The sequence below is a fragment of the Ovis canadensis genome, chromosome 19 (assembly GCF_042477335.2).
Source record: "Ovis canadensis isolate MfBH-ARS-UI-01 breed Bighorn chromosome 19, ARS-UI_OviCan_v2, whole genome shotgun sequence".
Classification (NCBI taxonomy): Eukaryota; Metazoa; Chordata; class Mammalia; order Artiodactyla; family Bovidae; genus Ovis; species Ovis canadensis.
In genome coordinates, this window is record NC_091263.1 from 72,179,092 (window position 1) to 72,198,915 (window position 19,824).

General features: G+C 52.6%; 2 long non-coding RNA genes across 3 annotated transcripts; both read right to left on the bottom strand.

Annotated features, from left to right (window-relative positions):
* Positions 1 to 3,787: 3,787 nt before the first annotated feature.
* Positions 3,788 to 7,062, bottom strand: LOC138424418 (uncharacterized). Its single transcript, XR_011250789.1, has 3 exons — positions 6,927 to 7,062; positions 5,452 to 5,695; positions 3,788 to 5,364 (listed from the first exon to the last, which is right to left on the bottom strand). It is a non-coding gene; the product is annotated as an uncharacterized lncRNA (long non-coding RNA).
* Positions 7,063 to 9,112: 2,050 nt separating this feature from the next.
* LOC138424419 (uncharacterized) lies at positions 9,113 to 19,436 on the bottom strand. 2 transcript variants are annotated; one of them, XR_011250790.1, is made up of 3 exons: positions 18,954 to 19,219; positions 14,709 to 14,885; positions 9,113 to 9,537 (listed from the first exon to the last, which is right to left on the bottom strand). It is a non-coding gene; the product is annotated as an uncharacterized lncRNA (long non-coding RNA). The 2 variants fall into 2 exon arrangements; XR_011250791.1 differs by lacking the exon at positions 14,709 to 14,885 and having other exon boundaries at positions 18,954 to 19,436.
* Positions 19,437 to 19,824: the final 388 nt, after the last annotated feature.

A 19,824-nucleotide genomic window follows, 5' to 3' on the forward strand; every position in this document is an offset into this window, starting at 1 on the left:
TAAGAACCCCTCCAGCAAACCATCAGAAAGTCAGCTTGCCTGGGATTAACTCCCAGCAATGCCACTAGCCAGCTGTGTTTCCTTGATAAGCTACTTAAGGCATCTGAGCCGCAGTTTTCCTACCTGTCAAGGAGAGTGTCTCCTTTCCAGAGCACTGTGAAGATTCCATGAGAGATACATGGACTCACTCACCTTGAATGGACGTGGACACTGAGAAAACCATCTATGATCTTTTAAATGTCAGGAAGCATTACCTTAATATACATGCCACAAAAATCTCTCTGACTGCTCTGATTTACTTGCTATGTAGGTCACATAGCAAGGAAATGCCTGAAAAGTACAATTTAATGGCCACTTATTAAGCTCTTCTTCCCTTGGCCTGGAATGATGCTCTGGAATTATAAATGAGAAGGACCCTTGTTCCCTACCAGCTGCAGGAGGCACAGATAAACAAATAATTGTTTGGTGTGAAAAGGGCTCTAAGAGGCATCTATGGTAGGCACTTGTGGGTTTTGGCTGCTGGGTCCTCTCTTGGCCTGGGGACACCCGGAACTTTCCCTCCGGAAGTTACCCCTCCCCACTCTAGTTCTTGGACTTCAGGGAGCGTCATGTGACCCCAGCTAGGCCAATCAGAGCTGTCGATCCCCTGGTCACTGGGATTGGTCCAAGGACTAGCACGTGACCCAGGACTGACCAATGAGGCTCAATCCCGGGACTTTCACAAGTTTGCTGGGAGAGGCAGCCTTGGACTGAACTTCAAGCTGGGAGGTGAAAGCTGAACTTGGAGGGGTTTCTGGGGGCTGCCTGAGGTAGACGCCCACACAAAGGAAGGCTGAGCCAGTGGATGCTGGAAGCAGAGTCTGGGTGGCTTGGTTTAAGCCATTGTCTCAGCTGTGTTCAAAGCAGTTCAGCCACATGGGTGTTTCCGCTAGATAAACCAATGGTCTAAAAGGAAAAAAAAAACAAAACAGTTTTTTTCTTAAGCCATATACGAAGAATCATGCAAAGGAGCGTGCAAGACACAAAGGAGGCATGGCTGAGCAAGAGATCAGCCGCTGAATAAAGGGTCTGGAAATCTTCTGAAGAAAGAGACCTCTGATCTGGGTTTTGAGGGATAGATAGAAGTTTGTTCTTTGATGATTAAGGCATTTGAGGCAGAGGAAGTAAGATAAAGGAGTGGAGGTGCGACCTGGGTGTCCTTCAATACGGCTGGAATATGGGACATAAGAAGATGAGGCAGGGATGCTAGAAGGGGCCAGATCACAGTCAAATGTCAGGCTGCCAGGATCTCTTTTCTCCTGTGGGAGGCTGGGGGAGCAGAGAGTCGATGCTTGTATGCGGGAAGCAGAAGGGAAGGTGGATCAGGCCTGACAGAACTGCAGAGACTTTATAAATGTCTCTCACAGAAAGTGTCCTCCTCACAGGCAGCTATCTAAAGGCCTCATATGCTAAGGTGTCAGCTGAGGTCACACTCAGTGAACACAGGTCAAGGCTGAGGTCTGGGGTGCCTGGACAAGCTAACCACCTCCCACCTCCATAGCCAAGCTTAATGATATAGGTGCTCAGCATTCACGTGTCAGAGGGGCAGGTGATGCATGGGAAGGGAGAGGAAGCTGTGGGCAGCAGCTTCAACCTCTGCTCCCCACCCTGAGCAGTTCCACTCTGGCCCCAAACTTGCATCCCATTGCCTCAGGAAGACACAGCCCTGCAATTATGGGACCACCCTTCTTAGAAGGCACCAGTGCCCACCCTCCTTGGAGCCTCCCCCTGGAGCAGCCTCCTCAAGAATCTCACCTCCACCTCGGAGGTTTGGCAAACCCACACAGTCTTCCCAGTGACTTTCAGCAGTACTTACATGTTGGTACCTTTGGCATCTCCTGTTATCTGGCTCTTTAATTTAGTTGGAGTAGACCCCATCTCCGCATGACTCTGTGTGTGGTCTGGGGCAGCGAAGGCATCACCCGCAAGCTTACTAGTAAAACAGAATCCAAGTCCCACTCCGCCCACCAGAACTTCTTAAATCAAAATCTGCATTTTAACAAGTCCCGAGGTGAAAAGTGTTGGGCTCTGAGCTACATGAAACTAGCCAAACAAAAAGAAGAAAGGACTTCCTGGGTGGTTCAGTGGCTAAGAATCCACCTGCCAATGCAGGGGACACGGGTTCGATCCCTGGTCCAGGAAGTTCCCATATGGTCTGGGCAACCAAGCCCATGCACGGCAACTAGAGGGTAGCCCCACTCACCATAACCAGAGAAAGCCTGTGTACAGCGACAAAGACCCTGAGTAGCCAATTTCAAAAAAAAGCAGAAAAATACTCCAAATTAACTTTGGTTGGGTTGAAATGAGGGAATTATAAACGGTCATTTTTTTCTCTTCTGTATATTCCAGAATGTTGTTATATTACTTTCATAATGAAAAAAAGAACAGTTAAAATTAAAGAAAATCTAAAACACAAAATTACACAATTATAAAACTTAAGCAATGGTTATTTGCATTTAAAAATAGGCCTCATTTTCAATCTGTTATTATTTATTTGTTTTAATTGTGCCTTCCCTTGAAAAAGAATTTTTTTTTCTGCCTCTAAACCCAGAAGCAGAAATTCCTTTGAGGGCTCGGGCCTTGTCCTGTGAGAATGGCCTTGTCAGGACAGGCATCTTTCCATCTGCAAAGGGAGCTCATTGTAATATGTGTGCTAGTTGCTCAGTCGTGTCCGACTCTTTGCCACCCCGTGGACTGCAGCCCGCCAAGCCCCTCTGTCCATGGCGATTCTCCAGGCAAGAACACTGGAGTGGGTTGCCATGTCCTCTCCAGGGGATCTTCCCAACCCAGGAATCGAACCCAGGTCTCCTGCATTGCAGGCAGATTCTTTACCATCTGAGCCACCAGGGAAGCCTGCTGCTGCTGCTGCTAAGTCGCTTCAGTCGTGTCCGACTCTGTGTGACCCCATAGACGGCAGCCCACCAGGCTCTGCCATCCCTGGGATTCTCCAGGCAAGAACACTGGAATGGGTAGCCATTTCCTTCTCTAATGCGTGAAAGTGAAAAGTCTAGGTCTTAGCAAAATCCATTTCTGTTTTCACTGAAATGAACAAGGAATCATTTAAGTACACATGTGATCTGAGACTTGACGTTTCCCCATGATTGTCTTCCCGTGTTTGTCCTTTTTCTGCCTACACAGAGTGAAGGCTCCTCTCCTTTCCTGAATTCTCAGGTTTGCAAGCCAAAGCTGCTGCCTTCAGACTTGGTCTCTTTGCGTACTTCACTCTTACCCATCCCTCAGCGCTCAGCGTGTCACTCCTCAGGGACTAACTCCTCCAAGACCCGTTAGTCCTGTATTAGGCACACTTTCAATGGCAAGTGGTGGAGAAACAAACTTAAACTGACTTACGTCCAAAAGGATGACAATTGGTTCAGATAACAGAAAAGCCTGGGGGTAATGGCTTCAGGTACAGTTGGATCTAGGGTCTCAAATGACACCACCAGGAAGCTACTTGAAAAATCTCTCAGGGATGTCCCTGGTGGTCCAGTGGTGAAGAATCCACCTGCCAAAGCAGGGGACACAGGTTGGATCCCTGATCCAGCAAGATTCCACATGCTGAAGGGCAGCTGAGAAGAACCGCAACTACTGAGCCCGTGTCCCACAGCGACTGAAGCCCTCGGGCCCTAGCACCGTGCTCTGCAGCAAGAGAAGCCACGGCAATGAGAAGCCTGCAGACTGCAGCTAGAGGGTAGTCCCCACTCACCTCACCTAGAGAAAGCCCCATGAAGACCCAGCGCAGCCAAAAATAAAATAAATAATTTAATAAAAGGGAAAAATCTCTGCACCTTCCTCTAGAGGATTCCAGATTTAGACAGGTTCTTCCCTTGGGTGCTCATGAAAAACCCAGATTTTTGATCCTCCAACCTAGAAACACCAGCAGAAAGAGAATCGTCTTTTCCCACTTGTGCCCCACAAAAGTCCCCGCCTTGAATCTCATTGGCCAGATTTAGGTCACACGTATATCTCTGACCAATCCTTGGAGTGGTCAGGGAATGGAATGCTCTGATTGGCCAGGGTTGTGCACCTACCATAAACTCACCATCATCACCTGAATCAGAGGGACTGGTGGAAGGTGAAAGTGGGTCCCCAAAGGAAAACTGAGAAAACAAAGGCATGAGGCTGGGTGGGCATTAACTCCAGTAGTTTACAACAGACCACTTACAAGTTTTCATAGCATCCTGCAATTTTGCCTTGGTAACGTTTGCTGGCTTTTAAAAACTATATATAAATTTGAGCAGTTAATTGATTCTTGGTCTGTCTCCCTAACTCTAAGGGGAAGGATTATATGTACTCACAGATAACAGTATTCACAATGCCTCACACATAGTAGAAGTGAAGTGAAGTGAAAGTCGTTCAGTCGTGTCCGACTCTTTGCGACCCCATGGACTATACAGTCCATGGAATTCTCCAGGCCAGAATACTGGAATGGGTAGCCTTTCCCTTCTCCAGGGGATCTTCTCAACCCAGGGATGGAACCCAAGTCTCCAGCACTGCAGGTGGCTTCTTTACCAGCTGAGCCACAAGAGTGTACTCATAGATAATGGTATTCACAATGCCTACTATATTCACACATAGTAGGGGTTCATCAAATATTTATCGAATGGATGGACTCTTTCCAGCTGCCTTAACAACAGCTATGTTTACTCACATTTGCCAGAGGCAGTTCTGGAATGCCAACAATCCAGCTTTTCATTTTGAATGAGATCTGGCTATCATCGCAGCCAGAACCACTGTTGTAGCTGGGCCCTGGGACAGTCGGTGCCACGGAAATGCTGCCCTGCAGAACTGGAGACATCTGCCATGTGGCCAGTGGCAGCTAGAAACTGCTGTCCAATAGTACAGCCCCTGGGTGGGTTGGCAGCAGTCAGAGTGGGGAGATTGGGGAAGACCTTGAATCATATTGTCCTGTAGCCCTTGACATCTGAAAGTGGACTACTTCAAGCCATATGGCCTTCCTGTGTGGTAATATGATTATGTCCATTTGTTTTGAGCAAGTGACTGAGGTTCAGAGTAGCCCACAAGGTCTGCTGGCTCATACCCAGCAGAGCCTGTACCTGAACCAGCACTTGTCAGTCCATGAGAGTCTTCCCGACATCAGCTCTGCCATCAGCTCTGCCATCAGCTTTCCACGTCACCTTCAGCAAGTCTCTTTACCTCAGTCTCTTCATCCGTAAGACGGGCATGGTTATCCTCACCTAACAGGGTGTTGTGAGATGAGATGAACTCTTGCACCATACGCAGAAGTCCTAGGCAGGTAGTAGGCACAGCCTTACCTCCCTCTAGACATTTCTCCAGCCAAGTTGTATATTCCAAGTGCCTCCCTATCTGTAACTGAAACAGAGATGTGAGCTAATAGGCGGAGGCCACCGGGAGAGGTCTTCTCTGGGTTCGACTAGACAATGAAATCCATACCTGGTTGTCGGACACACTGTCACTCAGGACACAGTCCAAGAAACTGCCTGCCTAAGGGCAGCACCAAGCCTTTCCCACCCCTGGGACTTCCCACAGCAGCTCAGGAATGTCTGGTCCTCAGGGGACAACTTAGGTCCAGAAGCTGAAATCCGTGCTGGGCAAGAAGTGCGGCCCTCAAAGACTCATGCCTTAGGAGTCAATGTCTCTTGTAACAACAGCTCCATGTGAAAAGCTTCTTGGGAGCCTGCAAGGGACACACCCAGTAATAAGACTCTGTACAGGGGGAAGTTCAATGTTTCAAGATGTCCTCATTGAGTATTTAGAATTCATTCATGGTCATTCTAGTTCAGAGGCAATTCACCAATCAAGAGTCATCTTTAACATAAGCAATGTTGCCTGGCAACACAGCCAATATGCCACTTTCCTCCAGTTTCTGGGGTTAACAGAGATGGTAAGTTAACCCAAGGTCACATGTGTTCTTGAGAGAAGGAGAAGGGATTTGTTTAACTCTTCATCCACAGGTATTTCCTCCCCACACATATCAACACACACACACACACACACACACAGAGCGGCCCTTTCTCCGGCCCTTCGCTCTCTCCCATCTTACACTGATTCAGAAAAAGAATGATAAAACGGAAGCACAGGGTGGCCTGGGGAGCTGACTTTTAAAAGTCTAGGCTTCTTGGGAGTCAAATGCCAAGAATTTCAAAAGCAAAGCCTTTCTTGTTTGAAAGTTAAGACTTCCGAGGTTCAAATGCTGGATTGAATTCCAAGGCCAAGACTGATAAGTTTCGAATGCCATTGTTATTTTCCCGAGCTTGACCTTTGGGGTTTCGGAAAGAGAAGCCCTGAGTCAACGCACAGATTTGGTGTGCTAACCAATAAGTCTGGGGAGAAGAGACAAAGAGGCTGGTGACCCGGGCCTCCGAACACTGGATGGTTTTCTAGACTGAGAAAGCGGGGAGGAGATGAGTACGAGGGAGTCCAGACGAGGGGCACAGGGCTACAGAGATCTGGCGGTCCTTGTGGGTGACCAGTGAGGACCGCTGCTCAGAGGGTTAGCAGGAAGGGCCCGTCTGTGCCCCGAGGGGCCTCTGTTTCTAGCTGACATGCCCCTGTGCACAGCCCCGGCTTGTCACCCCATCAGACGTGGTAAGGGTGCCTGGAGCCTGGCAAGGGGCTGGTGGCCCGGAGGGAATCTTGTGACCTTGCACCAGGATGGTTCTGAGCAGAGCCCACCTGTGGTCTCCCGGCCAGGTGAAGCAAGGGGAAAACCCAGCCCCACCCTTCCGGAAATCCACACCCCACGACACGAGAGCAACAAGGCCCCCCTGCTGCCGAGTGTGTGAAGCAGGGCAGGGGACTCTTACGCCATTTCCCCAGCATGACTTGGGGGCAAAGTCACTGATTTATTTAATAAGCTGTTCTTCCCCTCTGAGCAAGGTTCTGGGGCCAGACTGCCCAGGACTCACCCTGCTGCTTCCTCGATCAAGTTCTTTCATCTCTTTGTGCCTCAGTTTCTTCACCTATAAAATGGAGAGGAAAATACTCCCCGAATTTTGAAGAGTCATCTTGATGTCTAAATGGGTTAGTATATCCATGTGGAATCTAAAAAGAAACGATGCAAATGAACTTACAAAAAAGAAAGAGACTCACTCACTTAGAGAACAAACTTAAGATTGCAGGGTGGGGCGGGGTAGGAGAGGAGATGGATCGAGGAAGGGATCTTCAGGGAGTTTGGCATGGACACGGACACATTGCTATATTTAAAACGGATAACCAGCCTTCAACTAAAATTTAAAAAAAAATAAAAAATGGAAAATTAAAAAAAAAATAAATTAAAAAATGGAAAATTAAAAAAAATAAACAGATAACCAACAAAGACTGCAGAGCACATGAAACTCTGTTCAATATTAAGAGGGGGGTTGGGGGGAGATTGGATAAGTATATGTGTATGGCTGAGTCCCTTTGCTGTTCACCTAAAACTATCACAACATTGATAATCGGCCATACCCCAATACAAAATTAATTAAAAAAAAGGATTAGTATATCTAAAGAAATCAGAAAAATTCCATGCAGCTAGCAAACCCTCCACAAATGTTTAGAACTATTATTTCTACGTGTTGGACATTCCTCTATGCACCAGGGGTACAGTGGTGACCAATCAAAGCATCAGCCTCATGGAGCTTCCGTTAGGGAGCCAGGTAATAACAGACACAAAATAGTATCTATCTTTGGAAGAAAGATAAAGCAGGGGAAGCTAAGGCGCCTTGGAGGAGGCGAGCAGCACCCATGCCTCCCCGGGCTCACTGGCCTCCAGGCAGTTCCCTGAAAGGGGCCCTGCCCCCTTGCTGCTGCCCAGGTGACCAGCCCAAGCTGCCAGCCCTCGCTGGAGGGCCCTGGCCCTCAGGAGCACCAGGAGAGTCTATAGAATCACGGATACAAAGGATATTCCCAGAAGCGCTGCTCCCACCAACCAGATGTTCCCACGCCTTTCTCCGACAGATTAGTGTCCTAGCAACTGGAAAAGGGGGAAACGGTCTGTTTCTCTCTGGGAACAGAAGGGACAAAAGACATTCAAGTTCCGCCTCTGGGAAAGCCCCACGGGCGTTCGGTTCAGGACACCTCCTTCCTCGTGGTCCCAGGTCACTGTGGGGCTCTGTGAGCCCTGGGTGACTTCCTGCAACAGAGCGGAGAGAACGGAGCTGCTGCTCCTCACCACAGGCCTGCTTCCTGGCTCGTCTCTGAACCCCCTCTTCCTTGTCTTTATTTAGGGCTCCCATCACTCGGAAAACTAGGGTCCTCCAGACTCCCCCTGCCCCCTTGTTCTCATGTGCAAACGATGGCACAGTGGTCTGGGTCTGTCCCCTCCTGTACCTGCCACGGAGTAAGAAAACCTAGTCACCCCTCCCACGCCATCCACGGTTTCGATTTCTGGGGTTTCATTTACTTAGGCTGAGCCACGGTCTGAAATTGTACGTGGAAGATTCCAGAAATAATCAATCCATGAGTTTCAAATCGCTCGCTGCGCTGAGTCGTGTGCTGAAATCTGTCTCCGTGGCGCTCCCTCTCGCCTAGGATGTGAATCACCCTTTTGTCCAACACATCCACGCTGGCTATGCTTCCCTTCCCGCGTCAGTCACTTAGCAGTCGTCTCGGGTATCAGATGGGCTGTCCTAGTATCGCGGTGTTCGTGTTCAAGTTGCCTTTCTTTGACTTAACAGTGGTCCCAGAGTGCAAGAGTAGGGATGCCAGCATCTCAGATATTCTCTGGCTGTGCCTAATGTCTACGTTACACTTTATCGTAAGCAAAGCATGGTCTGGGGGCTTCCCTGGTAAAGAACCCGCCTCCCAATGCAAGAGACGTGAGTTTGATCCCTGATCTGGGAAGATCCAACATGCTGCGGGATCCTTCCCAGGGAGGCCACTAAACGCGTGCACCACAACTACTGAAGCCTGCGTGCCCTGGGGCCTGCGCTTCTTTCAAGAGAAGCCGCTGCAGCGAGCAGCCCGGGCACTGTGACTGGAGAGTAACCCCTGCTCGCTGCAGCTAGAGCAAAGCCCACACCGCAACAAAGGCCTAGCACAGCCAAGAGTAAATAAGCAAAATCACATTTTTAAAGTTCATTAAAAAAGAAAAAGCACACTCTGCGTAGGCTGTGGTACTACTTGTGGTTTTAGGCATCTCTGCAGGTCATGGATTTTATTCCCCGAGGATCAGAGAGGGGGCAACGTATACTACTGCATAAGAAACTATTCTGGACCTCAGAGTATCCAATGGTAGCATCTGTTCATGGGTCCAGGATCAGCCGGGGGTGGTCTGGGCAGTTCTCTAGCCTTGGATGGGCTCTCATGTGCCCGAGGGTTGCTGGCTGGCCACAGATCTAGGCTGGTCTTGGCCTGGGGCAAGTCCACAATCTCCGTCCTCCACCAGGCCAGCCTGGCGCGTGGTGATGTCAGAGGCTCAGGGCGAGTACTGCCCAAGTGCAGGGGTCCATTTCAGCCTCTGCTGGGGTCCCATCTGCTGAAATCCCGTTGGTTGAAGCACCACACATGGCCAAGTCCAGCGTCAAGGAACAGGCACTGCAAAGTTCAATGGCAAAGGGTGAAAAAAGAGTTAAGATCGAGTGGTATAACCTCCCCCTCCCATCACCTATTCTGCACACCCCCTGCTTTGCCAGACCACCACTAGCTCAATTGTAGACCCTTCCCCAGCTTCTAATGACCACCCCGTCTTTCACCCACTCTTGACATCTGTTCCCTCACAGAATGGACTCTTGCAGGCCACCCCACCCAGAGGGACTTCTAGCAACGTGAATCTGACCGTGTCTCTCCCCTGCCCCAAACCCGACACGACTTTCTGTTGCCCTTGGAGTGAAATTCCAACTCCTTACAGGGAGCTTCCCTGCTGGTCCAGTGGTTAAGCATCTGCCTTCCATCAAGAGGACAGGGAAGGGTTCTACCCCTGATTGGGGAACTAAGTTTCCACGTGCCGTGGAGCAACTAAGCCTGGGCGAGCCACACCTGGAGAAGCCTACGCACCGCGAGTAGAGAGGCCTGGATGCGGTAACCTAGAGCCTGCACACCACGATGAAGACCCATTTCAGCCCAAAAAGTAAACAAATAAACGGATGAACAGACTCCTAATGAGACTACAGAGCCCGTGGGATAAGGCTTCGCCATTTCTCTTAGCCTCACTTCTGACCACAGCCTTCTTTCCTCTGAGTCTTTCAGCAGCTGGGGTCCTCCCTCAGCCCTTCCAACGGGCTCGGCCTGTTTCTCTCTTCTGGGCCCAGAACATGCCCAGGGACACCCACTCCACAATCCCTGCTGAGCATCTTACTCTGTGTCAGGGACGCAGTGAGGCCTTGGGGACATGGCAGGACTGGGAAGGATGTTCTTCTCTCGTTCAGCAAACACGTGGCCCCTCTCTGAACAAGCATTGGGTCAGGTGCTGGGATTGCTCCGGGGGTATTTCCTGGCCACTCTTGTCTGGTGGTGGCCCATTTACCCACCTGTCTGTGTCGCCCTGGGGTCCCCCAGCCCCTTGGGGACTCTGGCGCCTGTGGATCTGGTACACGGCATGGAGCTGGAGAAAGGGACCCTGGATGAAAGCAAACAGACCCAGAACCTGTCCTCAGAAGGCCACGCCCAGTCCAGGCAGGGACACTCGCGTACAGTGTGTCAAGTCTGCAGACCTGGGACGAGGCAAGCTCGGATGAGGGGAGAGCTGGGGGGAGAGCGTTTGGTTCACTGTTGTTGTTATTAAGTTGCTAAATCGTGGCCGACTCTGTGACTCCATGGACTGCAGCCCAAAACATTCTCCAGGCAAGAGGACTGGAGTGGGTTGCCATTGCCTTCTCCAGGGCATCTTCCTGACCCAGAAATTGAACCCACGTCTCCTGCACTGGTAGGCAGGTCCTTTTCCACAGAGCTATCACTGATAAATTTCCCTGTCCTATTCATTTGGCTCATAATAGGTGCCAAATCGATATTATTAAAAAAAAATTTTTTTTGACGTGGATCATTTTTCCTTGAAAGTCTTTATCAAATTTGCTACAATATTGCTTCTGTTTTATGGCTTTTGGTTTTGGGGCCAGGAGGAATGTGGGATCTTGGCTCCTCGACCAGGGATCAAACCTCCATCCCCAGCACTGGAAGGTCAAGTCTTAACCACTGGACCGTCAGGGAAGTCCCCAAATCAGTACTTTCATTCCCCTGCTCTCGGAAAATCCCAGCTGATTTTTCAAGACCCTGATCAAAAGCCTTCTCCTGCAGGAAACCTTTCCTCTCTCTCTCTCCTAAGAGATGCTGAGTGCGCTCCACCCAGATTCCCGTCACCAAAACAGAGCACCCACCTCCCAGCTGCTGTGTGTGCTGACTGCTAAGAGCTCTGGCTGCACCTGCCCCCGAGAATGGCTTTCAGCCAGCGGGAGCCTCCCGGGGGCCGCGTCAGGGATGCTACACTCTTCCCGTGGGAAGGGGGCAAGTACAGTTCCCTTAAGTATTGCTCCAGCTCCAGAGCAACCCGTGGGGTCAGGCTGAGGCCAGACTTCTCCTGAAACCACGTCCCTGCTTGCCTGGTTTCTTCCCTGCCTCATCTGGCTTGCCTCCCTCCCCTACCTTACATAAATGCATGTACAAGAGTGCCTGTCTAAGGCTTGGCCCAGGCTAAGACTCTGTGTGTGTGTGTGTGTGTGTGTGTGTGTGTGTGTGTGTCCTGCTCCTATTCAGCCACTAAGTCATGTTAGAACCTTTGTTACCCCATGGAGTGTAGCCCACCAGGCTCCTCTGTCCATGGGATTCTCCAGGCAAGAATACTGGAGTGGGTTGCCATTCCCTTCTCCAGGGAATCTTCCCAACCCAGGGATTGAATCTGGGTCTCCTGCATTGGCAGGCGGCTTCTTTACCACTGTGCCACCAGGGAAACCCTATGTATATATGTGTGTGTGTGTGTTGCTCAGCCGCGTCCTACTCTTTGCAGCTCCGTGGGCTGTAGCCTGCCAGGCTACTCTGTCTGTGGAATTTCCAGGCAAGAATACTGGAGTGGGTTTGCCATGCCCTTCTCCAGGGGATCTTCCTGACCCAGGGATTGAACCCGAGTCTCCTGCGCTGCAGGCAGATTCTTTACCTTCGGGGCCACCGGGGAGTCCTGTGTATATGTCTATCTCCACATATCTTATGTGATGTAAGCCTGGACCCTTGAGCCCTCTCAAGCATTCCTGTGTCCTGTTCCCTTTCACCCGCTCAGTGTGTATAAATCATGTGGAAATGGGGTCACAGCACCGAAGAAACTTGATCTCTGAATGACCACATGGAGAAGCTGATTTGGAATTTCCCACAAGTGAGAAAGAAGCTTATCTCATATTTGCGCCACTAAGGATTTGGCGGTCTGTTGGGTCCTGCAGGTGATGTTCCTGTAATGAGTACATCTGGGTCGGGTCATCTGTTAGCCTGGCTGATGCGGTGGCTCAGTGTCAGCGTCAGCGTGATCAGGCTGGGGCTCCAGCTCAGATACATTTGGCCTCCCTGGGACTCAGTTCCCTCAGCTGCAAAGGAAAAGGCACACCCCGCCCTTTGATCAGAAGCATTAAATGAGATCGGTTAATTTCAGGTGTCAGCTTGACTGGCCTTAAGGCGCCCAGGTATTTAGTCAAATGTTATACTGCGTGTGTCTGTGTGGATGTCCCTGGATGAGATTAACATTTCAATCAGTTGACTGAGTAAAGCAGCTTGCCTTCCCCAGTGTGGGTGGGCCCCGTCCAATCCACTGAAAGCCTGAATAGAATAAAAGGCTAAGAAAGAAGCCTTTTTGTATGCCGGTCTTGGAGGTGGGATGTTGGCCTTCTCCTGCCTTAGGACTCAGACTGGAACTTTCATCATTAGCTTTCCCAGGACTAGACTTCTCCGTCTCCATAAACACACGTGTTAGTCAACGGCTCAGTCATGTCCGACTCCGTGACCCCATGAACTGTAGCCCACCAGGCTCCCCTGTCCACAGGATTCTCCAGGCAAGGATACTGGAGTGTGTTGCTGTTTCCTCCTCCAGGCGATCTTCCCAACCCAGGGATCGAACCCAGCTCTGCTACATTGCAGGCTGATTCTTTACCATCTAAACCACCAGGGAAGGCTCTAAAAAATAAATCTATCTATACCTATCTATGTCTAAATATCTATATATCGATATATCAATATCTATATGTATGTATACACACACACACATCCTACTGGTTCAGTGGAGATTCCAGACTCATTCACGTGGGGCATTCACCCAGGCTTCATTGCTGGAGCATCACACAACGTCACCATATGTGCCTCCTCTCCTTCAGTCATCTCTAGGATCCCTGCCCCAGGGCATGGCCCTCCACCTTCACCGGGACCATCACACACCCCTCATCAGCCTCCCTGCTTCTGACCTTGCCTCTCCAATCCATCCTCCCTGAGGGCCACAAGAATGAGGGCTCAAAACCCCACATCAGTCAGTGTTATACATGCAGCAAGCAAGCTTACTAACTAAGCTTAGAAGCCTCAGTTTCCCCATCTGTAAAATGGGAAGGTGAACTAGATGAACGTGAAGCCTCCTTCCAGCTGTTTGTTTCTTTGGTTTGGAAATGTGGTCCTTACTCCCTGTTTCCGGAGCCTTCTGGATCCTGAATCTCTGCCACACCACCTCTCGTTTCCTCGGCTTCCGCCCTCATCAAGAACTCATTTCTCCCACACTCTTGGCTCCTCTTCCCGTTTCTATTCCTCTGCTTACAACATTCCATTCCTGCCACTTTCTCCCCTGGTCCTATCACATTGCAAGCTTACTCACTTGCTGCCATTCTTGTTACTATTTCCCTGGCATTGCTCTGCACGTATTGCCTTGGTGTTTGCACACTTCTGTTTCTCCCCTCCCTCCCGTAGAACAGCCTCTCCTTTTTAACCCTCCCATTCCTACTGCCCGCAAAGGTCCGTCTAGTCAAAGCCACGGTTTTTCCAGTAGTCATGTATGGATGTGAGAGCTGGACCATAAAGAAACCTGAGTGCCAAGGAATTGATGCTTCTGAACTGCGGTGTTGGAGAAGACTCTTGAGATTCCTTTGGAGTACAAGGAGATCCAACCAGTCCATTCTAAAGGAGATCAGTCCTGGGTGTTCATTGAAAGGACTGATGTTGAAGCTGAAACTCCAATACTTTGGCCACCTGATGTGAAGACCTGACTCATTAGAAAAAACTTCGATGCTGGGAAAGATTGGCGGCAGGAGGAGAAGGGGATGACAGAGGATGAGATGGTTGGATGGCATCACTGACTCAATGGACATGAGTTTGAACAAACTCAGGGAGATAGTGGAGGACAGGGAAGTTTGACGTGCTGCAGTCCATGGGGTCGAAAGAGTCGGACACGACTCAGGAACTGAACAACAACAAATTCCTACTACAGTTCCTCCAATTCAGGCTGCTATTGTTTCCCTTGTTCCTATCCTTAATGTTCGGAGAAGGCAATGGCACCCCACTCCAGTACTCTTGCCTGGAAAATCCCATGGATGGAGGAGCCTGGTGGGCTGCAGTCCATGGGATCTCAAAGTCAGACACGACTGAGCGACTTCACTTTCACTTTTCACTCTCAAGCGATGGAGAAGGAAATGGCAACCCACTCCGGTGTTCTTGCCTGGAGAATCCCAGGGACGGGGGAGCCTGTAGGCTGCCATCTCTGGGGTTGCACAGAGTCGGACACGACTGAAGCGACTTAGCAGCAGCAGCCTTAACGTTACCTGTCCAGGCATCCCTCTTCTCATCACTGGGATTTCTCTGATCACTCCTCCTGGCAAATGATTTCTTGTCTGACTCTTCGTCATCTCTGTAACTTTTTCTTTTTCTTCTCCTTCAGTGAATAGGATTTCTTCTGTTATTCTTCCTCCTCTTCTTTCCTCTGACATTTTTTTTCCCTTCTGTGGGATTAAAAAAGTGTGTGCAAATCCTTAGACACTCCTCTCATAAGAGGGGGCGTCTGTGCCTGGAATTTGGGGGGCTGGTGGCTGCTTTAAGGATACGTCTTATTATTTGAGTTTATTTTATTCACAACAATACGTATTGCATTTATAACATTTTTAAATAAAGAGATGCTTTAAAACAAACAAACAGAAAGGAATAAACAGGAAGTGAGGCTTGTGCTTTCTGAGGCAGGGTCATGAAAGTGGAGCCAGCTCCTCCTATGCTGTTTGAAACGCTCGCTCTGGGAGCTCCGAGCCCAACTCGAGCAGGTCAGCTGCCCTGAGGCCGCCATCCAGCTCAGGAACCAGCGAGGCAAGAGGCCTCCGGATGGTGCCAGCCTCCAGCCTTCCCTGCTGAGTGCCCAGATATCATGGAACTGAGACATGCCCTCTGCCCTGTCCAGATTCCCGACCCGAGAATTCACAGCCATAATAACTTGACTGCTTTATGCCACTTGACTTTAGGGTGGCATACTCTTCAGCAGCAGGAGCCAAAAGGCTCTGCCCTTGCCCACATGGCCCATCCTGGAGAGTCCCAGGGCTCTGCCCTGCCCTCCTGACCTTGGCACTGGCAGCGCTGCCTGTCCCATCAGCGATCCCAGCCCCGTCATCCTCTGGGCTGCGGGCATCTGGGCCATGCGTGAGGCCATCCGTCTGGGTACAGACAGCAGTGATTCACAGTTCTGCTGCCGGGAGAAACGTACTTCCTCATCAAAAGCTCTCGGCCAATAAGACAAGTTGCGGAGTCAGCACAGCGGACTCAGGCCTTTGTGCTGATCTGCCCCGGCCTCACCCCAACCCCCTGGGCCTGCGCCCGACATACTGAAGCGATTAATGATTCACGATGAATACGGGGCTGGGCTGTGACCCATCTGAGGGTCTTAGGAGCACAAATAGGTGATAGGTGGATCAGATAGACGGTGTGTGCGGCGCTGTCTGGGGGTGCTTGGAGCTGGGCAGATCTGGGTGATGGCCAGTTCCGCCAACTTCTGGCTGTATGACCTTGAGAAAGACATAACCTCTCTCGGCCACACTGTCCTCCTTTGTAACATGGGTGAATTACACCAACTTTGCAGAAATATTGGGGATCTAAGATCCCATAAAGGCCCACGCTTACCCTACAAAAGGGGTACTTCTGAAGGCCAAAGGTAAGGTTGGCTTCACTGATAGGATCAAGACGCCTGGGATTGCCTTTTGGAATACAAGCACCTGGCTCCAGCTTTCCTAGACTCTGCAAGGACACTTATGATGGGTCCTCGTTTGCAGGTGGGGAATCTATGGCTCAAAGAGATAAGGTCATTTGCCCAAGGACACCTGACTAAACACAGACTAACCCAAGATGCAAGCAGAGGCCAGTTGTCTTCCCCCAGCACTAGTGGAGGGTAGTGCTCTCTGCTGAGCCCGAGTTCGTACTTCACTCTGCTGTTGACTAGCAAGACCCCCTCCCCCTCAGAGCAGGCAGCCTTTACTGAGGTACAAATGCTTCTTCTTGCTGTCATAAAATTTTATTTATTTAAGAACTTTACTTAATTTTTTTTAGATAGGTAATCCGCAGTGGTAAAGAAGCCACCTGCCAATGCAGGAGACGCAGGTTCAGTCCCTGGGCAGGGATGATCCCCTGTGGGAGGAAATGGCAACCCACTCAGGTATTCTTGCCTGAAGAATTCCACGGACAGAGGAGCCTGGTGGGCTACAGTTCATGGGGGTCAAAAAAGAGTCAGACATGACTGAGGATGAACTCCTTAATGCATTTCCAGAGTTCAAAATTTCAAGGGCTTCCCTGGTGGCTCTGTGGTGAAGAATCTGCCGGCCAATGCTGGAGACACGGGTTTGATCCCTAGTCCGGGAAGATCCCACGTGCGGCAGAGCAGCTAAGCCCATGCGCCTCTGAGTGCTGCTGAGCCTGTGCTCGGAAGCCTGGGAGACGCAACTACCGAAGCCGGTGCCCCCAGAGCCTGTTCTCGGCAACAGGAGGGCCCACCGCAACTAGAGAAAAGCACCTGCAGCAAAGAAGACGCGGCACAACCGAAAATAAATAAAACGACTTAAAATAACTTTAAATAAAAAGTAAACTCACTTGAAACATTTTCAGGAAGCACAAACGAGGATGCAATGAGAACAGAGTCTGTCCCATCTGCTCCCAGCCACTTTGTCAAGGGGATCTGCGTGTCCACAAGAGAGAATTTTCCACATGCTTGAGGCAAACAAGAAGGCAGAGCCTTCGCTTTTTTTTTTTTTCCCTGCACATTTTATAAACATGTGCTCCACTCTGCCCTCTTCCAGAGCCCTCTCCTCCTGTTTTAATGGCTGTGTGGTATTCCTTTGTCTGGATTGCTCACACACCTCCCTCCCCCCATTCTAAAGGAAGAAGCAAGTCTGATTTCCAAGGCTGGGACTCCCAGTGCCCCTTCCCGGGCTGTTCGTCCTCAGAAACTGCGCCCTGGGGAGCTTAGCGGCTGCTGCGCTCATGGAAAGGAGCTCTGGTGGGCGTCAGTGGACAAAGCCTGCAGACAGACAGACCTTCTGACCTCTGGCCTCCAGCCTTTGCTGGGTCCACGGGCAGGGCCTGCCCTCTCTGAACCTCCTTTACCCCTAGATACAACTCGAAGACCCCACGCGTAGGGCAGAGGTGAGGGCTGCTGTAGAAAGTCGCTTGCCTTCTACAAGCCTGAAGCCCGGGGACACTCGCTGATTCACTGATTCGCTCGTTCTTTCGTTTACTCAGCCACTTATTGATGTATTCCTCCCCGCCCCCCACTTATTCACGCGCTAATTTCCATAAATCATACACCCATTCGCTCATTCACTCATTCATTCATTCCGCCACCGTTTCTCACTCACCCGTACACCCATGTCCTCGCTCACTGATCCCCTCCCTTATGCGCCCATTTATTCAGGCATTCACTGTTCTCACTCTTTCATTCACGGTCTGATTCGCGGTGATCGCGTTCCTGGGACGTGCTAAGCGCGGATTCGCGGGAGGCTGGCGCGGCGAGCCGGCTCAGGCCGCTGCGGGGGCCCCTCCGGCCGCGCTCCGCGCCGCCCCCGCCGGCCCCGGCCGCCGCGCCCCCGCGCCCGGGAAAGCGCGCGCTCTCGGGGCGCCTCTGCTCAGCTGCGGGCTTCGGAGCCGAGCCGAGCGCTTGGCGGCCGCCCGGGCCCCCCCGACCCTCGGCGGCCGCCCATGCCCGCCGCGCCCTGGGCGCACGGCCGTCCCCAGAGCTGCGCTGAGCCGCCGGGCCCGGCGGGGGCGGGGCCGGGCTGGCGCGGCCGGGCCGGGCCGCAGGGCGGCCGCCGGGATGCGGGGCTGGCGGAGGAACCTCGCGTTCTGCCTGCAGCGGCTGCCGGACGAAGGTAGGACGCGGCCGCCGCCCAGGCCGGTGAGCACCGGCGCGGCGCGGGGCGAGGAGGGCGGGCCCAGCGCGGGGCTGATCGGGGGGCGCCCGCTGGGGGCCCCCGCGGGAGGCGAGGGGCGGACGGCGGTCTGCTTCCCAGGCGCGGGAGGGGAGCGCCTGAAGCGCCGAGCCCGAAGGGTCACCGCAGGACATGCGGCTTGGAGCGCAGCTGGGCCGGGGGTGGGGGACACAGCGGGCGGCTGCGCGGGGCGCGCGGAGGTGGGACCGGGGCCCGGGCGACCGCTTGAGGCTGGGGGTGGGGGGCGTAGGGCGCTGGACGCCCCAGGGCGCAGCCCGCTACCGGCGCGTGAGTCCGGTCCTTGGAGCGGCCGGAGCCGGCGCAGCGACCACGTGCGTCCCCGCGAGTTGGCCCGGAGTGGGGGGGTCCGGTGTGCGCGCGCTCACCGCGGCTGCGGCCTGGGGATCCCGAAGCTGCCGTCGCTGGGACCCAACTTTCCTCCGCGCGCCCGACAGCAGCCCCACGACGACCCCAGAGTCTGCAGTTGCTCAAAGTTGCAGAGAGGCCGCAGGCGGGAAGGGGTGCGCGGAGGGCGGGGAGCCTACCGGGCCCTGCCGCAGCGCGGCGGCGCAGCCGCCTCCGCCCGGCCGCCCCCCTGGCTGCCCCGCCACTTACCTGTGGTCGGGGCCGCTGGCCGCGCGGGCTGGAGGTTAAGGAGGACCCGCGCGCCCGGGTCCGGCCATCACCGAGGGAAGTTCGGCTTCGGTGAATTGCCAGAACGGTGTCGAGGGGGCAGAGCCAGGCGGGGATGGCAGTGCCCCCCCCCCTCGGCTCACTTCGGGGGGCAAGAAGGCGGGCTTAGAGGTGCGTCCGGGCCCACACTTCCGCCTTTGGCTTTCATCTTCGCGGCCACCCCTGGAGAGGGCGCTGTTCTTTCCTCCTGGCCAGGGAGGGCATTGAGCTCCAGGGAGGATGCCTCTCGCCCAAGGTCACGACACCGCTGGGTGGAAAAGCTGGAGGTGAACGAACCTAGGTCTGCGTTACTGGCGAGACTTCGGTCGTGCCAGCCCCCTGCCCCGACTACTTCCCGTCGGACCAGGGTCAATTCCTGGGAAAGGATCCGTGTCCAGGCCAGCCCAGGATACTCTTGAATGGGGCATGAGGGAAGCGGGGAGGGGGGACTGCTGAGAGCAAGTCCCTGCCCCTCCTGTCCTGTCCCCAACGCTAGGTCAGTTCTGGAATCCGTGCAAAGGTGGGGGCGGGGCAGGTGCCCAGGCTTCCTTCCTTTCGGTGGAGGGAGGGCGCAGGTGGGTAGAGCCGGCACCGTGGAGCTGCCTCCAAGGAGAGGAGTAAATTAAGAGTGCATCTTCAGAGCCAGGGGCCCAGCACCAGCCTTCAGAAAACAGCGCAGCTCAGCCACAGGCGTGCTCCATGGTCTTGGACCTGTCCTTCAGGCTCTGGGGGCTCACTTTCTGTGTCCCTAAGGGGCGGGCCTGCCTAGGGAGGAAAATGTGAGATCTAGGCCCCTGGGCACTGCGCACAGCCC